The sequence below is a fragment of the Phyllobates terribilis genome, unplaced genomic scaffold (genome assembly GCF_046119375.1).
Source record: "Phyllobates terribilis strain yellow unplaced genomic scaffold, ASM4611937v1 Scaffold_353__1_contigs__length_1967111, whole genome shotgun sequence".
Classification (NCBI taxonomy): domain Eukaryota; kingdom Metazoa; phylum Chordata; class Amphibia; order Anura; family Dendrobatidae; genus Phyllobates; species Phyllobates terribilis.
Window position 1 is genome coordinate 1,820,337 of NW_027363113.1, and position 19,480 is coordinate 1,839,816.

Sequence of the window (19,480 nt, forward strand, 5' to 3'; positions counted from 1 at the left end):
TGATTTATTGTGTCACAAAGGATTTTCCCAACATAGAAGATCTGCAGAAACTAAGGATTGGTAGGAAGGAATGTACATATACATTCATGTCCATATTTGAACGGTTGTACAAAGCTCTCATCAAAAATGGAAAAGTACAACATATGATAAAAAGTTTTGTACAAAAATTCAAATTCCTAGATCCAGTATCTAGAGTTATAGCGTCACAAAAAGAATCCCTATTCAAATGTGTGCAGTTGCTGGATTCTGTTAGGAAACATGAGAATCGTGAAAAGGAAAAAAATCAAGTTAATTTTATAAAACCAGGAAAGGTAAAATCTTATCAAAAGCCAATATCAAACTCTCCTAGACTGAGTCATCCCCATAGTGAACTCTATCAAATACGCAGGAGATTTCATATCTGTTATAAGCCATATCAGCCAGTGCAAAGGTCCATCTCTTCACAGAATGAGTTAATTCTCAGTCAGAACTGTGATTCTCTAAAAAGGAAAATGGCCGAAACTGATGGACAGAGTCAGGTGAGACGACCGGCTCACAGTGACGTCATGGAATGTGGACAGAAGGACAGGCAGTTCTCTGAGGTTTTGAAGGATAGAAAAATGTCTTTCCTAAATAGGGCGTTCCTGGAGATATTTGAGAGAGACAGAAGATTTGGTTTAGGGAGTGGCTAAGGAAAAACTGTAATTATAATGTAGCATAGAAGTGTTACAATGTCTCAATATTTATTTATAATCTTATACAGTAAAATTGTAGTTACATAGTTTCTACCGTGTTTCCCCGAAAGTAAGGCCCCCCCGAAAGTAAGGCAGGGTGGGGGGTTTCGGGGGGTCCGCCAATGTAGGGCACCCCCCGATTGTAAGGCAGGGTAGCGGCGGGGGGGGCGGGGAATGTAAGGCTGATTGGCCGATCAGCCTGTTCGTCACAGGCTCCGTACCGTAGTCCCTGCTGGCCACCAGCCCGAGCTGTGATTGGCCAGTCAGCCGGCTCGCAGCTGATTGGCCGAATCAGCTGCGACGTCACCGCCTACAGGCTCGCTCCGATTGGTCCAGCTTCCCCGGCATCCGAATCGTCAGCCCGGCACCGCAGAGGAGATCGAAACAGAAGGAAAGTAACGGTAAGTTCCGAAACTCTCTCTGTGTGTGTGTGTGTGTGTGTCTGTGTGTGTGTGTGTGTGTACGGTATGTGTACGGTATGTGTATGGGTGCCGTATGGGGCTGTATGTGTCAGTGTGTGTACGGTACCGGTACGATATGTGTGTGGGTGCCGTGTGGGGCTGTACCGGTACCGTATGTGTCAGTATGTGTGGTGGCAGAGTGGGGGGCAGAACCACTGTATGGGGATGCTGCAGGGGGGAGGATGGGGAGGGTTGCCGGACTGTTAATAAATGTTAATTTTATTGTTAAAAAAAATTGTCGTCATTTTTTTTCCCAATGTAAGGCCTCCCCCGAAAGTAAGGCAGGGTGGGACTTTTGGGGGTAAAATTAATGTAAGACAGGGCCTTACTTTCGGGGAAACACGGTAGTAGTTCATGTATGTATATATATACACTTGTCTAAGTAGAGATTGTGTATAATTGTATTTATATATATGTTTATAAAATATATATATATATTAATTAATAAATTAGAACTTCATATATAAATTTAAGTAACAATATTTTGAATTACATTAGAACCAACCAATATATGTATAAGATATTTAAATAATTCTGTTTCTGTATGAATTTGATATTTAATTTTATTTTCTTATATTTCCTTAGAGTTTTCATTCCAAAGCAGGATTTGATCAAACAACTCTAAAATGGATTTATTTCTTTATTCACACAGGAAGCTGAAAATTGCATGATTTATGTGTAACATTAATTAATTAATATTTTCTGTGCATGAAGTGTTCGTGCAAATTAAAGTAGCTTTACAGCATGACGTGTGACAGCTGCGGCCTTTGAACTTTGAGCTAATAGTATAGATCCTATTCATTCTATTTTCAGCTGATGTAACTTAAGACCGGGCAGCCAGTGAAAAAAGAATCTATAAGGCTGAGTTCACACGATGCGTATTTCATGTGTTTCCGCAGCGTTTTTGCAGTTGCGTAAACGCCGCGGAAAAGCATGAAAAACGCATGGTAGAAGGGAAGCAATGTACTGTGCCCATGATGCGGATTTTTCCGCAGCGTAAACGCTGCGCTCAAAAATCCGCAGCATGTCATTTAATTTTGCGGAAACGCGGCGTTTTCGCCGCCATTGACTTGCATTAGAACGCGCCAATTCCGCAAGACTGCATCTGTACTTGCGTAATTGGTGCGTTCTAATATGCGGATGGTACCCGGGTGTGGAGGAGAGGAGAGTCTCATCCACACCCAGGTACCATTAAAAAAGCTGTAAAAACAAGAATAAAATAAAAAATATATATATACTTACCATCTGTCGGCCCGCGCAGCGCTCCTGCTTGCTTCCCGGCACTTGCAGTGAGTTGTAGGACCTGCGGTGACGTCAGAGTCATGTGACGGGTCACGTGACGCTGACGTCGGCAGGTCTTTCAATTCAAAGTTGCCGGCAGCCGGGAGAACGGAGTGAGCAGGACAGCGCGGGCCATCGGAGGTAAGTATATACACTCTCTAGGGTCACACTGTATAAATCCATGCTGTTTGCATGGATTTATATAGTGTGACCTAGTTGTCAAGCACTTTCCAAGAGATGCTAAAATCACCAGTAAAGCGCTTGTCAATCTGCATGCGGAAACGCATGTGAATCTGCATGTGGATCCGCATGTATTCTGCAGGAAAAACGCATTTCTGCATGCGTTTTTTCTGCCAGGGAGATGCAGAAATGATGCAGAAATTTTCTGCTTCATTTCTGCATCGTGTGCACATAGCCAAACAAGAGGTTTTTTTTTCAAGTATCTGAAATTTCAGCAACTTACTCTCATATTATATAATATGTACTTGGGGAATATTCAAAGAATATTAAGATATTTAATTGATATGACAATGCGCATTAATAAATTGGGATACAACAATTTTGGGTTAAATATATATATATCTAAAACTTCATATGTGGAATGTTTGAGTTGAACAGATCTGTGAATGTCAGAGTGAAGGTGACAGATGAGTAAATCAGCAGCTGCTAAGTGTGATTGATGTGACAGAGGCCTCGTACGTTTGTATGTTTGGAAAAAAAAAATGTTTCTTTATGTGAAGGTACAAAAATATATTTAATTCTGAAAAAAAATTATAATACATAATTAGGTATTATCTACATATATATATACTTCTATATTTCTTTAATAATTATTATTTCTTGATTTAACTAATAGTGGATAAGGGCAACCACACATCAAAATGGTTTACAAAGCAAATTTATATTTAGAATAATTTTCCACATGATAATATTCTTGAATAACTATGATATTATTTTTAATGGTTACCTAAATAGGTACACACCTCTCTTTAGACAAATCTATGCTACTCATCGATATGAAATTTATGCAAAATGTTCATAGAAGAATAATTATTTTTAATTTGGTTCTGATATATACATAAATTTTATAAAATAATATTTTTTGGTATTAAAGGGGAAAATGTGTTTTTGATCCTGATTACATAATCACTTTTGATCAATACTTATTTTTTCACACATTTTAATAAAGAAGAAACAATAATAGAATCATAGAATCATAGAATGGTAGAGTTGGAAGGGACCTCCTGGGTCATCTGGTCCAACCCCCTGCTCAAAGCAGGATTCACTAGATCATCTCAGACAGATGTCTGTCCAGCCTCTGTTTGAAGACGTCCATTGAAGGGGAACTCACCACCTCTCGTGGCAGCCTGTTCCACTCATTAATCACCCTAACTGTCAAAAAGTTATAAGGTACAATGGTATAATTAAGAAGGGTATTACATGCAAAGTTGCATAGTTTAATAATTTTTTGGTGATACAAGGTTATGACAAATATGAAATCATCCAGATAATGGAAATATAAAGGTATTTTTTATGGAGAATATAATTACTCTTCATTTGTCATTAACATATGAAGGCCTTATTTTTATTTTCATTTTTACATTTTTATTCTTACTTATTTTCTTATTTTTCCATTTTTCAGTTTTAATTTTCAATTTTTGATTTTAATTCAGTTCAATATTTCAACTGAGAAAACACATTAATATTTAATGGGGTAATGTCTAGTACAAAGAATATTGCTTCATTAAATATAATGATGATATGAATTAATATAAGAAAAATGTTTACATTTTCTGAGTAAACACAACAATTCATTCATTCATTCTTACATTCATATATTTATTCATTTTAGTTCAGCAGTATACATTCTTTGGTATTATTGGTTTAATAAAGATATAAACACTTGTTGTTTCAAAACACACTGACACCTATGGGTTGGAAAAGGCAATTACACCTATGACATAAAAATGTTCTATCACATGAAGAACTTGATTAATAATGAATTATTATCTATTATTGTTTATTATTCCAAACATAATTTATTTTAATATTTTGATAATAATTAGATGGATATTATTGATTGCTATGGTACGCTGTGATATTATAGGTTAGGAAAGTTGCCAGATTTGGTATCAGATTAGGGAATGAAGACTTCAATCAAGACATCGCAATTATGAATTCTATCTTAATAATGACTTTTCATATTTATAAATCAAAGAGACTCTCAGAGGTTACAAGAAGACGCAACCGATATCCGGAAGTCTCAGAAGGTAACAGGTGTGAATGCTGAGTGATAATAGACTGTGTCAGATACAATTCACACCACTGATCACCGGGACGGCAGAGGACGATGATCCTATATGAACTGTGTTGTGTTCAAGTTTCATCACGTTCCAGTGGTTTCTTATCACCTGCAACGCTTCAATGAAAGCTGGTGAACAGGTAATACCTGGCATATGTGTCCTGTATATAAAGGACTGAGTACTGGTTATGGGGCTATATAAAGCAGGGAAGTGTCAAGTTAACCCTTGCTTTACTGACCAAAGACGTCACATCTGTTCCAAAAGTGACATGAGACCAGTGCAGATGACACGGGGAAGATTCCAGAATATCCAACGTCAGTCCAGGTGACATCACACAGATATTAAAGCTACATTTCATCCATAGACTTTGTTTTCTTATCAGTTGACACACATGATCTTTCTAATAAAGAGTACAGTTTATGGACTGCACAATGATGAATACAATTATGGACTGTACAATATCTACACGCTATAATTTATTTCAAAGGAGTTTTCATCTAAAGACTGTTATAAAAGAACCAAGAAGAAGACGAGACGACGACCCGATGACATCAGATGATGACGATTGGACCCGCGATTACTTCAATTTAGATATAGGGAAGTATAATTATACATATTAAATGAATATTAGTCACGGCTTACCATAACATGAATTCACATCATTATATAACAATAATCAGATATTGATATTATTATTATTATTATTATGGAAATTTAATGATATTGCCAAGGAAGAAGGAAAGAAAAAATGATTGTTATCCTAATGATAAACCTGTCTTCTTTTGAGGATTTTTCAGTCCTTTTTATCCTCAAAAAGGGGGGAATGTTAAATAATTAATAATCGATAATCATTTTTCTTAAATCTGAGTTCTATGCATCAGCCATCGTGTCTAGTTGACATGCGCTATTTGTGTGTGTATTTTTGGTTCACCACCATATGTAGAACAGGTGTGCCATACGACTGGCTATAAAAGCCCATGGTATAGAAAGGGGGGGCTCTCTTGCTCTTCCCACCCCACAAGACACAGAATCTTCATGCTGAGAAGTATCTGACATGTAGGCCTGGACACGTGCTGGATAAAGACATGATTTACCAGCCAGGATCCAAGGAAAGATGGGTGAATCTCAACAATTAAGCTAATTATGGACAAATGGACAATTACTTTATAACTAATTATTGTATGTACCTGCTGCAATCTGATTCTTTTTAATGGACAATCCAAGAATAAATAGATACATTTTTTTATAAGAATATCGTGATATTGATACTTTGAGAAGTCCTCAGTAGAAAAAATAATACAGAAAGAGTATTATTTTACAGCCGCGCATGACGTCACTGCCATGCGCGGCTGACATGGAAAGATCAGCTCCCGGAAGTCACTCCCATGCCGGGTCTGTGTGTGCGGGGAGCAGTGACTTCACTCTCCTTCATAGCCGGCACACAGCTTAGCCGTGCTGCGGCTCCTGCTGCTGCCGGGCTATAGCGTGTGCCCGCTTATTAAAGGACATGAATATTCACCCCCTCCCCACGCCCATGGGCGTGGAGAGAGGTTGAATATTCAAGCCCTTTAATAGCGGGCACAGGCGATTCCGGCAGCAGCAGGAGCCGCAGCGCGGCTACACTGTGTGCTGCTATTAAGGAGCATGAATATTCAGTGCTCCCCATGCCCCATGGGCGTGGGGAGCAGTGAATATTAATTTGCTGTAGCAGCGGGGACAGTGTAGGCTGCAGCGGGCGGCCGCTGCCTCCTGTGCCCCGCTCCTCCACCGCTACCCCCACACCCCACATATATATATATATATATATATACACACCCCCCCCCAACATTCGGACTATAAGATGCACCCCCCATTTTCCACCAAAATTTTGGAGGAAAAAAGTGCGTCTTATAGTCTGAAAAATACGGTAGATTATTAAATTAAATAGAGATTTAGGATTAAATCAGTGTAGGGTGCGGACAACCCCTTTAAATTGTTAATTGAAATAAAAACAGTTCCCCGTTGTATTAATAAGGCAGTGATTCCAACTGTATTACCACTGGGAGACCCCCAACTCACACTCCTATTTCCCGAGTGCCTTCCACGCCAAGCTTGGTTATGGAGGCTTTGGATTACCATCCATACTGTTCAGCACAGATCATGCTTCTTATGTCTTCATCGATCCCCCAGAACACAACCCTGCATTACCGCGTCCTTCAGGCTTTGTCCAATTATTTTCTCCAAATTTGTTTGCCGATCAGTGGCAAGAGGCTGTTGAGCTACTCAGTCTCCTTGTTTCTTTGGAAAATTGGCACACTCTTGCATATAACAGTAGAGAATGGCCAAATCTTACGGAGACACTGGTAGATCGCAACGAAACATGGAGAGAGCAGATGTTCAGCAGTGAACTTGGAGTCTCCCTCCTCTATGAAGCTTTGCCGTACACATCTGACTTACTCCTGAGGACTTCTCGTAATTCACATGTGCAAAAATAGTTCAATCCACAACTAAAACGCTGGAACCAACTCGTGGAAAACTGGATAAAGATAGATAAAAGGCACATTACCTGTGGGTAGCCCAAGTGTGAAGTAATTGTCAGGTCCAGGATTGAACTGGGCGATGCGATTACTTAGGTATTTTGCTGCCCATTCGCTGGCCAGGGCATAGTCATCAAGAATCACCAGCCGCATGATTGTGCCCACAAGCTCTCGCCTGGCAGCATGTGGCTAACAAACTGAAAAGAGAAGCGATACACAAGATAAGAGGTGACACAATAATATACAAAAGAGGTAACACAATAATACACAGTCGGCAAGTTTGGAGACTGAAACACATTCTGGCTTTCATAAAGTTTGCTGCTTCAGTTTTTATAGTGTCAATTTGCATTAACTGTAGATTGTTATGAAGAATGATCAGATGAATTGTTAAAAAAAAAAAAAATGCATATTAATTTTTTCCCAAAGAAATTACTTAACCACAAAACCCTATCACTACACTATGTGTGCTGTAGCCTGCTTCTCCGGGTCCTACATCACCAAAGCTTGGCACTTCGGGGACACATACCTCCCGTCCACGACCTGTCCGGCAGCAACCTTACATACCCCCCCTCTGCCCAAAGCAGGGGGGGGGCTTGGCACCTTCTGCCACCATACAATAGATACACAAAAGGTATAACGCAGTGTTTCCCAAACCCCATCCTCACAGACCCCACAGGTCGTATTTTCAGGATTTCCTTAGTATTACACAGGTGATTGAAGTATCATCAAGGCATCAGGAATTCTCTCACCTGTGTAATACTAAGGAGATTCTGAAAACATGACCTATGGGGGTCCGTAAGGATGAGGTTTGGGAAACACTGCTATAACAGAACAAAACTAAAAATAACCAGTCCATACAGCACGGCATCAGCCGTTTAAATGTAGTGCTTTTCTCGGCCTCCAGCAGACTGAGCAGCACATGCAAGGTTTGCTCACCTTGCACAACACACAGCACCACTGAGACAGGCGCAGCTGTCTTAAATCAGGCCTTCCAAGACCTGGACTGGAGGCAAGTGAGCAGCTATTTCCCCCCAACTCTTTCAGCTGCTCTTAAAACCCGGCCCTTTAATCCGGGCCCATTAACTCCCTCCCAGCACTATGTGTTCTGGAGCCTGCTTCTCCATGTCCTACATCACCGAAGTTTGGTACTTCGGGGACACATACCTCCCATCCACGACCTGTCTGGCAGCCACCTTACAGTGTGCTGCACTGAGTTAGACCAGAAATGAACCAGAAGATACCTGAAGGTAACTGCACAGCCAGAGTAAAAAATGTTTCTCTTTGTTTTCACTCTCACCCCTATAGTCCTACACGTTCTACTAACCCTTCTAATCCCTACACCTAGTAATGAACTGGTCATCTCTCCCTCCATCTCACCTCCTCCTCAGATCTGTTCCTCAACATACAATCCTCTGTCTCTAAACACAGACAGCCACCTCACGCTCGCTCCTTCTGCTCCTCACTGCTGGCGATATCTCTCCAAATCATGGCCCTCCTCACCACATCCCCACAGTCACTTCTACCTCTCATCCACAATCTATCAAATTTCCGCAACATTTCTAACCCTATACCCATTGCCCATCCCCAGCTTCCCCAATCCCACTAACAGGAGCTCTATGGAATGCTCTCTCCGTCTGCAACAAACTTTTCATTACTAACAAACTTTCCTTCCTTGGCATCAATGGTACCTGACTCACCCCCTCTGACATGGCCTCTCCAGCTGCACTTTCATACGTTGGATTCCACCTTTCCCACACCCCTCGCCCCATCGGCAAGCATGGCAAAGGAGTTTGTTTTCTCCTGTCAGATAACTGTACTCTGCTGCCCGACTAATCCACCTGTCCCCCCCACTATTCCCTGGCCTCTCCCCTCTGTCAATCCCTTCACTGGCTCCCCATTATCCAGAGACTCCAGATGAAAACCCTAACCATGACATACCAAGCCATCCACAACCTGTCTCCTCCATATAACTGTGACTTAGTGTCCTGGTACTTACCTGCACGCAACCTCCAATCCTCACAAGATCTCCTTCTCTACTCCCCTCTTATCTCCTCTTCCCACAATCGCACGCAAGATTTCTCCCATGCATCCCCCTACTCTAGAACTCTCTACCCCAATATATCAGACTGTTGCCAACCGTGGAAACCTTCAAAAGGAAGCTGAAGATCCACTTCTTCTGACAAGCCTACAATCTGCAGTAACCACCGCTCCATCATACCACTGCACGACCAGCTCTACCCTCACCTACTGTATCCTCACCCATTCATTGTAGACTGTAAGCCCTCGCGGGCAGGGTCCTCGCTCCTCCTGTACCAGTCGGTGATTCGTTTTTGTTCAAGATTATTGTACTTGTTTTTTGCTATGTATATCCCTTTTCACATGTAAAGCTCCATGTAATAAATGGCACTATAAAAAATAATAACTTAATAGGGGGAGGTTAATTTGCTGTGGAGACTTCAGGACTCCGAAAAAAGTCCAGCAAGTCCCTGTATCACTTCCTACATAGGATTCAGCTATGGAATTGGTTCAACACCAGTGCAGAGCTTGCTCAAGAATGGCAGCAGGCGGGCGTCAGTGCATCTGTACACACCGTGAGGAGAAGGATTTTGGAGGCTGTGCTGGTGTCAAGTAGGGCAGCAAAGAAACCACTTTTCTCCATGAAAAAGATGAAGAACAGGATTATAAAATGCAGTAAACTACAGTGATTGGATTACAGAGGACTGGGGTAAAGTTATTTCCCTGATGAAGGCCCCCTTCAAACTGTTAGGGACATATGGAAGAATGAATGTCCGGAGAAGAAAAGCTGAGTGCTACTTTGAGTCCTGTGTTATGCCAACAGTAAAGCACCCGAGACGAGTCATGTGTGGAGTTATCCATCATCAAAAGGGAGTGGGCTCACTCACAATTTTGCCTAAGAACACTGCAGGAGCATTTTTGGTGATTAACAATGCATATATGAGCATGACGGAGAATATGTCACAAGGCAAAAGTGACAACTAAGTGTCTGGGTAACATTGACATTTTGGGTTCATGGCCAGTAAACTCTCCAGATCTCAATTCGATTGTGGTCACTCCTCAAAAAGCGGGTGGACAAACAGAAATGTATGTAGTGAGCTCCTAGCACTGATTAGACAAAAATTGTCCGTCGTCAGTCAGGATTTGGCCCAGCAGCCGATATCCAGCTGCCAAGGCGAAGGGAACGAGTCTTGAAAAATAAGGGTCAACACTGAATATTGAATCTTTCCATAAACTTGATGTATTTGTCAATAAAAGTGTAAAACTTATAAAATGCTGATAATTGTACTACAGTAACCACAGAAACATCTGACTAAAAGATCTAAAAACACTGAAGTGAACACCAAAATTTGTATCAGTCACAAGACTTTTGGCCAGAACTGTACATAAAGTGACACAAAACAAGATACAAGACATAGGTCAAAAAAAATTCTCCATCTTCTTCGTTCCGTCAATCCGTGAAAAATGGGACTGCACTCAGATGTCATCTGAGTGCAGTGCGATCTTTTCGAAGGACTCATTAACTTGCATGGCCGAACGTGATCCGAATATTAGATGAAACTCAAGCATAGTGATTTTTGTCCTCGGACAGACTGTCTATGGGGCCGTGCACATGTGCGATTTTTCTCCTTGGACAAACACTGGTCACAGTGCGATTCAATGTTTTGTCAGATCGCACTCCGACCGAAAACACTGCTATCTGCACCTGCCTTAACATTGCAACGCTAACAATAGTAATCTCAGCAAGGACTGCTGGGAGATTTCAGCTCAGAAGCCTGCAGATCTCTGAACGCAGCTCTAGACTATCACTGGCTGTAACTCAGGATTAGTAATCGATACGTTTTTCGAAAGTTACACAATAAACTATAATAAATTACTCTCATGTGAACACAAATTCTAAAGGAGAACTCTAACACTAAGATATTAACTTAAGGAGGAATTCACACATCCGTGGTGGGATCCGAGGACCCGGCCCGGCTCTCCGGACCTGATCAGTGCCACATCTATTCCTAGGAGGTAATCACAGATCAGCACTGGTGACCCAGCGGTTGTCAGATCTGAGCTCGCTCCGTGGAGCACAGATGTGTGAATTCAGCCTTACAGAAGTTGTCCCAGAGTAGAAAGCCAGAGCTGTTGGATTACAGCGCCACCCCTAGGTACAGGCTGTGTGTGGCATTACAGCTCAGCACCTGTCACGTCACTAGACCGGAGCTGTAGTACCAGACACAACCTGGGGCCAGGACTGGCGCTCTGTGTTCCTTTTTCTCATGGACAAACCCTGTGCAGAAAAATACAGAATCCAGGAACCTCCAAACATGGCAGACATCGCCAAGTTCTAACAGTGCATAATGGGCGCAGCTCCAGCCATACTGTCAGTGACTGGAAACCTGGTTTATAGTCCAACTGCTTACAGGTGAGAGGCTGCGGCTCCCTGTAATCACCGGCTCTGACCCGTCACCGACCATTGCTGCAGGGGACTAACCACATCCACAGGAAGCCAGGGTGCCCCCCCCCCGGACTGAGACTGCCCCCCCCGGGAGCTCAGTGTGGGGTGCGCAGTCATCCGCCATGTCTCCCCAATACTCAGCAGCCTCACCACCCACAACTCGCTCTGCAGCCTCCTCCCTGGTAAACGTTAGAATGTATGGGCTCCTTCCAGGTATGACGTAGTTTGCGGGGGCGTGTCCTGACTGCATTATGGGCGTGTTCTAGTTTAGCACCAGACGCCAGAGATTCATGCAGAAAGTGATACGGTGAAGCTTCAGGAGGAGGTCAGTGCTGGGCTCTGGGGGATGCTGCTTGCTTTGGGTGGTCTGTGGGGCTGGTGGGGGCATGTTCTGGGTATTCTGGGGGGATGTTGCACGTGTGTGTGTGTGTCTTTCCTAAATTCCTAAACACCCACCGGAAAACTAAGGCGCCCGCGAGTTGCGGGGTGAATTGGCAACTCGGGGGTGTACTTATTTCCTCTGTGGGTAGGTCACAATTTTTTTTTTTACCGTCCAAGATCCATCTTGGCAAAAGTATGGTGGTAATTTCTGCCTTTCTGGACATTGGGGCGGGGTTTATTTTGATCGACGCTAGGTTCGATCAGGACCTCAAACCTCATAAATTTTCTGGCTCAACACCCATAATCGCCATTGACTCTGCACCCTTGAGCTAGGGGTATTTTACTCTTGTCGCTCGTGTGCTACATCTGCAGGTAGGGGCCTTGCACTCTAAATTTATTGACTGTTATGTGCTAGAGGGCTTGCCCTCTCCTGTGGTCCTTGGACTACCTTGGTTTACGCTGCACAATCCTGTGGTAGGTTGTGTGCCCACTATGCGTCTTTTAAGCGTTTCCGCAGCGGCAATTCCATTGCAGAAACGCTTAAACGCTTGGTGGAAGGTCTGCAATGTTCCCCAATGATAATCCCCATGTGCTGTGCACATGCTGCGGAAATTTCCGCTGCGCATTATCAGTGCGGAAAAATCCGCAGCACTACCAATTATTTTGCGTAATCGCAACGTTTTCGCCTCCATTGAATGGCTTAATATCCGCATGACTACATGTGCACATGCGGATATTAAGCGATTCAACGTGTGGATGGTACCCGGGTCTGGAGAAGAAGAGACTCTCCTCAAGACCCGGGTACCATGGTACCTGTAGTAAAAAAAAAAAAAAAGAAAAGAAAAAAATACATTATTCTTACCTTCTGATGGCCCCCTGTCTTTTCTCCGCTGCGCCCAGTCTCTTGTACGGCTCGTCAGCGGTCGCGTGATCTGTCACATGACTAAATGACGTCATGGAAGGTCCTTTCACACCACCGTGAGCCGTACAAGAGACCAGGGGCCATCAGAAGGTAAGTAAAATGTTTTTGTTTTTTGTTTTTTTTACCATTTTTAATCTTTTTTCTTCAACTATTAACTTGGTCACACTATATAAATCCATGCTGGTTGCACGTATTTATATAGTGTGACCAAGTTGTCAAGCACTTTCCAAGTGATGCTAAAATCGCTTGGAAAGCACTTGACAACCCGCATGCGGAAATGCATGTGAAAAAACACTTCACTTACACTTGTCCCTGGCAGGAAAAACACATGTAAAATCCGCATGCATTTTTTTCTGCCAGGGAGATGCAGAAACGCTCAGGAAAAATCCAGAGCATTTCTGCATCGTGGGCACTTAGCCGTAGACTGGCAGACTCGGGAGGTGGTAAAATGGAGCGAGTATTGCCAAGAACACTGCTTGGTCACTCGGATAGCCACGGTGGGTCTGATTTTAGGAATGTGTTTTCTGAACAGGGGAGTCAAGAACTTCCTCCCCATCATCCTTATGATTGCGTCGGCAATATTATTCCTGGGGCCAAGCTACCAAAAAAACAGGTTATATAATATCTCTGGTTCAGAGAGGCAGGCCATGAAAAACTAGATCACTGAAAGTCTACCAAAGGGCCATAAGACTTTCTTCATCTCCCGTTGCAGTGGGGTTTTTCTTTGTCAAAAAACAAACAAACTAGGGGTTGTGCCCCTGCCTTGATTTTTGCGAGTTTAATCAGATTAAGGTCTGGGATGCATATCCTCTCCCTCTCATCCCAGACCTCTTTAGAAAACCATTTGGCTCCTACAATTTGATTAAACTAGACCTCAGGGTGGCTTATAATCTCATTCACATTGAGGAGATGAGTGGAAGACGGCCTTCAATACTCCTGAGGGGCACTATGAAAACCTTGTGATGGCATTTGGGTTGACTAATGCTCCCATTTTTACTCATCTGGCAGGTAGATCACAACAAACCCATCTTGATGACATAATGGTAGACTCCATACTAAATAAGGAGGGAGTCACTGACTGTGGTGGCCCCTCCCTGGGCCGTGGCGATTGGTGACCCCCCCTTCTCTGCCCCTTACTGACCAGTGATCCTGAAGCCCCCGGAAGGATCCAATGAAGCGAAAGGGACGGCTGCTGCAAGCCGTCCCCTGGATACATAAACACCGGGACATCCCACGTTACTTCCTTTCTTTGCTGGTCCCGGAGTCGAATGTCATGGAGATTTCAGGATCAGGTCAGATTGCTGAGGCCCTCCATGCTGGGTTTGCACAGGGGGGCGAGCGCTGGTTACAGGCTCTCATGTCGGGGCTCAGCGCTCATCCCCCTGGCCCCAAGCTCTAAATCCCCAGATCACCCTGCCCCTGGCCCTCAACCCCTTATGGGAACATCATATTCCCCAGTCCCCTCACCACTTGGGCCTACTCACTCCAATTGCCCACGATACAACGGTCCCCTCCACGGCGGTCGGGTCATCTGGAACGGGGGGCTGCATTACTTCCGCGGCCTGGTCCCGATCCCCATCCTCACCTGACCGCCGCATCCGCACAACTTTACAGTGTTCATCGGGCCACTCAACCCGGCACGGGACGGCAGGTGGCTGCGGTAGTGCTGCAGGCGCGCGCTGACTCGGGGAAGCGGGCAGACGTGGCGGTCCGGAAGCGGGCGCGCGACTCCACTAGGCCGAAGAGGCATGTTGGGGGAGGCGGAGCTGGAGGGCAGGAAGCGCTCGATGCGCATGTGCGGGGCGCATGTCCGCCTCACGTGACCCCGCAGGTCACGCCCCCCAGTCCAGAAAGCTGCGGGGCGGAGCAGGAAGCTGAAGCTAGTGCGGCAGTGGACCCTGCGCCTCACTCACAGCGGGCGCAGGGCTCCACTGCACTAATAAATGAGTGCGGGCTGTCTTCCATGTCGGCGGCGGGCACAGAGGGGATTCAGGTCTCCTGCCTGCCGCCGGCGCTGGAGACAGCATAGAGCCTGTTGTTCCCCACCCCTGTTAACACTCCCGTCCCGCATCCTGCCGAGGAGCGCCCTGGAGGGCGGAGGTCCAGCAGGCACTCCCGTCCTCCAGAGCGCTTTAGGCACAGCACCCCGCAGCCTCACAGAAGAAGCTGCGGGCCACTTAGTAACCATTCCCCGCCCCCTCAACACACAGCAGGGGCTGTGGCAGAGCAGAGCTCCAGACAGGAATCCTCTGCCGGGGGCTGTGCTCTGCCTCCCCCCCAAACAATCCCCCACAGAAAAACTCCTATTAAAAATAAAAGAAAAAGTTCCCAAAACAGAACACGTGACACTACACATCCAGGGGACATTGCGGCCCTGTAATCACCGCAGCCCATCCAGCGCCCAGTCACAGTATCAATACCCCACTGATGGACACGATACGGAGCCTAAACACTTCAGCGACCATCCTCGCCTCCCCCATATACCCCTATAATAGCGCAGCGACGCACGCGCTTGACACCGCTATAGCATTGCCCTGGCCACAAATAGCACCGACATGTCCCGGTGGGACACATGTAAACTGCGCAGAACCCCCCATACACCCTCAGGGACACAGAGACTCCAGGCGTACTCACTCTAGGCGAACTCGCTGTAGTTCCTCCGACGACAGATCTATGCCATCGCACACAAGTCACCGGCGAAGGAAGCGGACATCTCAAGCAAAGCGGAGATCGGCATCCCACAGGAGGGGTCACAGGTCGCAGTCCTCAAGGTGGCGCTCACCATCCTCTGCATCAGAGATGTCGAGCGCATCGTCGAGCCCCAACAGCCGCTTGCACCGATCCCGTCCTCCCGGGGACAGAAACTATACAATAGCACCCTCCAGAGCTTACAGTCTGCACGATACAACGATTTCACACAGGTCTACGAGCACAGGCACGCCGCTCACCCCGAGCGAGACAGGTGTCAGAGTCCCTCCACACATCGGAGTCCCTCCTCCAGCCGCAGGAATGGGTGCGTGCAATATAAGTATAACTGAAATGGGAAATAGTAACACCAACTTAATAGCGGCCCTTAAGGCCATAGTCGAACAACTATCCGCGCCACCAGGCGCTATACATAATTCTACTAAAAGAACTCCAGCATTAGCCAGCATACACAAGGACACATTCTTTTGCGGGAAAAGCCCATTGGGCTCACACATAGACGAGGAAACCAGAATTAAAATATGGAATAATGACTGCATCGACATTTGGTCACTTGTAACCGCTGACCAACATACTATAGACAAAGAGAAAAGGATAGCCGACAGACCATTCGACAGAAACAGACAAAAGGTTGCAATGACGATGAGTAACTGGTTACAGGCGTTTTCTGTGCTGGGTTCATCATGGGCCAAAAGCATCCGGAACGCTGCTCGGAACTATTCATATACCAGGATAGGGTGTATAACTCGTACAAAGCCCACGGCGGTTCAGCATGGTGGCGCTACGATGAAGAGTTCCGGAGGTGGTTGGCCCTGCAACCACAGTTAGGCTGGGGGGTAAAAGCTACAGACGTATGGTTGCGATGAATGCTGTCACAGAAACACCATCCCTTTCCAACAACGGCTACTGGACAACAGACAACAGCAGGCCAAAATTCAGTGGTAGTACGTAGACCAGGGGCCAGCTGGCAGTACAATGAGGGACACTGTCGTTTCTACGCCTTATGCAGATACAAACATGAATGCTCAGCCTGCGGTGCAGCCCACCCCGCGGCAAGATGTTCTCGTCCCACAAGCAAATTATCAATTAAACTCCCACAGTCAGAATCCAAGGACCCCGGTGAGCGTAAACGCGATGGGCCCCTGGCTAGACCAATATCCTAAGAAAGACGCAGCGGGACAGTTACGTTTTGGTTTCACATACGGTATTTTTCATCCCTTTCAAACTTAATAAATCGCCCACCTTTGCAAATAACCTTAAATCTGCAAAAGAGCACCCTGAAATACTTAGGCAAAAAATACAAAAAGAAGTAGCTCTAGGCAGAGTGGCGGGCCCTTTCCCAACACCACCATTCAGTAACCTAAGAGTTTCCCCTCTGGGAATAATCCCCAAAAAAGAGCCAGGTTCATTCCGGCTTATCCATCATTTATCTTACCCAAAAGGAGAGTCTGTAAATGACGGTATTTCGTCTGAAGACGCCTCGGTCTCCTACGCGTCGTTCGACAGAGCAGTAATGTTAGTACGCGATGCGGGGCCCGGAGCGCTGCTCGCTAAATCCGACATAGAATCCGCCTTTCGCCTACTACCGGTGCACCCAGATTGCTACCACCTGCTGGGATGCCAAGTGGACGATGAATACTTCTACGACACTTGCCTCCCAATGGGTTGTTCAATATCTTGTTATTACATCGAACTATTCAGTTCCTTCCTAGAATGGGTGTTGAGGTATGAAACCGGCAATAGGTCCGTCACACATTACCTAGATGACTTCCTATTCGTCGCACCCAAAGACTCATATCAATGCCAATCATTTCTTAACGAATTCACAAACATCTCTCGACGGTTCGGAGTCCCATTATACCCTACAAAAACCATAGGCCCCACAACAAAGCTATCGTTCTTAGGCATCGAAATCGACACCACAGCAAGGTTATTCCACCTCCCAACAGAAAAAATACAAAAAACACTACACCTCGAGTGATTTTGCACAGTACGGAAAGTAACACTACAACAGATGCAAGTGTTACTAGGCCTCCTCGTGTTCGCGAGCCAGGTGATGCCAGTCGGAAGGGTTTTTTCTCGTCGTTTATACCTTGCAACAAAACGTGCATTAAAACCGAGTCATAGAATCAGAATCAGCAGGCAGCTTCGGGCGGACTTAGAGGTGTGGAAAACATACTTACAATCATTCAATGGTCACACGTTATTTATGTCAGCAGAACAGTCCAACATTGAACTAACATTATTCACCGGGGCAGCAGAAGTGGGCGGATATGCAGCGATACTAGATAACCAGTGGTGCACAGGCTTATGGCCTCCGTATTGGTCTGAACAAGGGTTAACAAAAAAACAGACACTCCTGGAACTTTTCCCAATAGTGGTAGCCATAGAAATATCGGGCACGTACCTAGCGAACAAAAATATACGCTTCATAACAAATAACACCAGCCTAGCGCACTGCATTAATAAGATGGCATCATCGTTTCTCCCAGTGCTAGGCCTACTACGCCGGCTAGCATTCCTGTGCCTAAAACACAATGTATGGGTCCGCGCTAGCCACAATGTGGAGGGGGGATCTAACGCTGCTGCTAACGCTTTATCACAATTCAATTGGCAGGTTTTCAGAGAGCGCCTCCCCAAAGCCCACCCGTCGGGCACCAGTTGCCCACCCTCCCCATGGGATCTAGTGGCGAACAGCTGATGCCATTAATCAGAGCGTCAGTCGCCCCGTCAATGTGGAAAGCATACGGTAAGGCATGGGAAGACTGGACACGACTAGTAGCAGGCAGACTGGTTGACCAATGTGAACAAGCCAGACTAGATGTAACCATAGAATTTCTCCACCAGCTAATAATGAGGGGAATATCAGGGGCGTCAGCGCAGCGGTGGCGGACCGGAGTAGCATTTCATTTCCAACTACTGAATTGGGGAGATGTGACAAAAAGATTCATCATCAGTCAAGCCTTAAAAGGGTGGAAAAGAGGTCAGACAAGTCAGGAGTGCAGACATCCCGTGTCACTAAATCTGCTCTCAAAAATCATATCCCTAACACCATTAACATGCCACTCACAATTTGAAGCAACACTACTGTCTACTGCATTTGTGATCGCCTTTTTCGGGGCACTACGCATAAGCGAATTAGTCCCTCGATCCAAAATCACCACCAGTGGAGGCTTATTACACCAGGACGTAGTCATAGCCAATAATGCAATACGCCTACGCATACGCAAATCCAAAACAGACCCAGCGGGCAAGGGCACTTGGGTGCTTCTAAAACCCACAAACAGTACACTGTGTCCGGTAACAATAGAAAAAACATATGCAGCCATCAGGCCACAAAGTAATTTCTTCCTATCACACATTGATGGAACGCCATTATCAAGATACCAGTTCCAATTTATATTTAATAAATGCCTAACATCAGCAGGGAACCACCCCAAAGATTACGGGACACACTCATTCCGCATAGGCACGGCCACGGAAGCAGCTAGAGCAGGACTGTCTGGAAGTGCAGAGGATAGGCAGATGGCGATCCGTGTGTTTTGCGAGATACATAAGACCGGACTTGTTATCCTAACGTGGTTTGTTTCTTTTACAGGTGACGATAAGCCAACAGTGTGGGTGATAGGACACTCGTACATATACTGGGCAGAAAAAAGGGCGACAGTCCGCCCAGGCGGGAGGAATATGGGGTTTCATGACACATATTTCAACTGGAGAGGTATTAGAGGCCTG

The 19,480-nt window shown here is 45.3% G+C and overlaps 1 long non-coding RNA gene across 2 annotated transcripts in view; it reads right to left on the reverse strand.

Moving 5' to 3' along the window:
* Positions 1-14,841, reverse strand: part of LOC141222266 (uncharacterized) — a 50,570-nt gene extending 35,729 nt beyond the window's left edge. Inside the window, exons 1-2 of one of the 2 annotated variants that reach the window (XR_012290091.1) lie at positions 14,524-14,841; positions 7,304-7,471 (exon numbers count right to left, since the gene is read on the reverse strand). This is a non-coding gene — a long non-coding RNA (uncharacterized lncRNA). The remainder of the gene's footprint in view (positions 1-7,303; positions 7,472-14,523) is intronic. The other variant, XR_012290090.1, reaches the window with a different exon arrangement.
* Between the last annotated feature and the right edge of the window lie 4,639 nt (positions 14,842-19,480).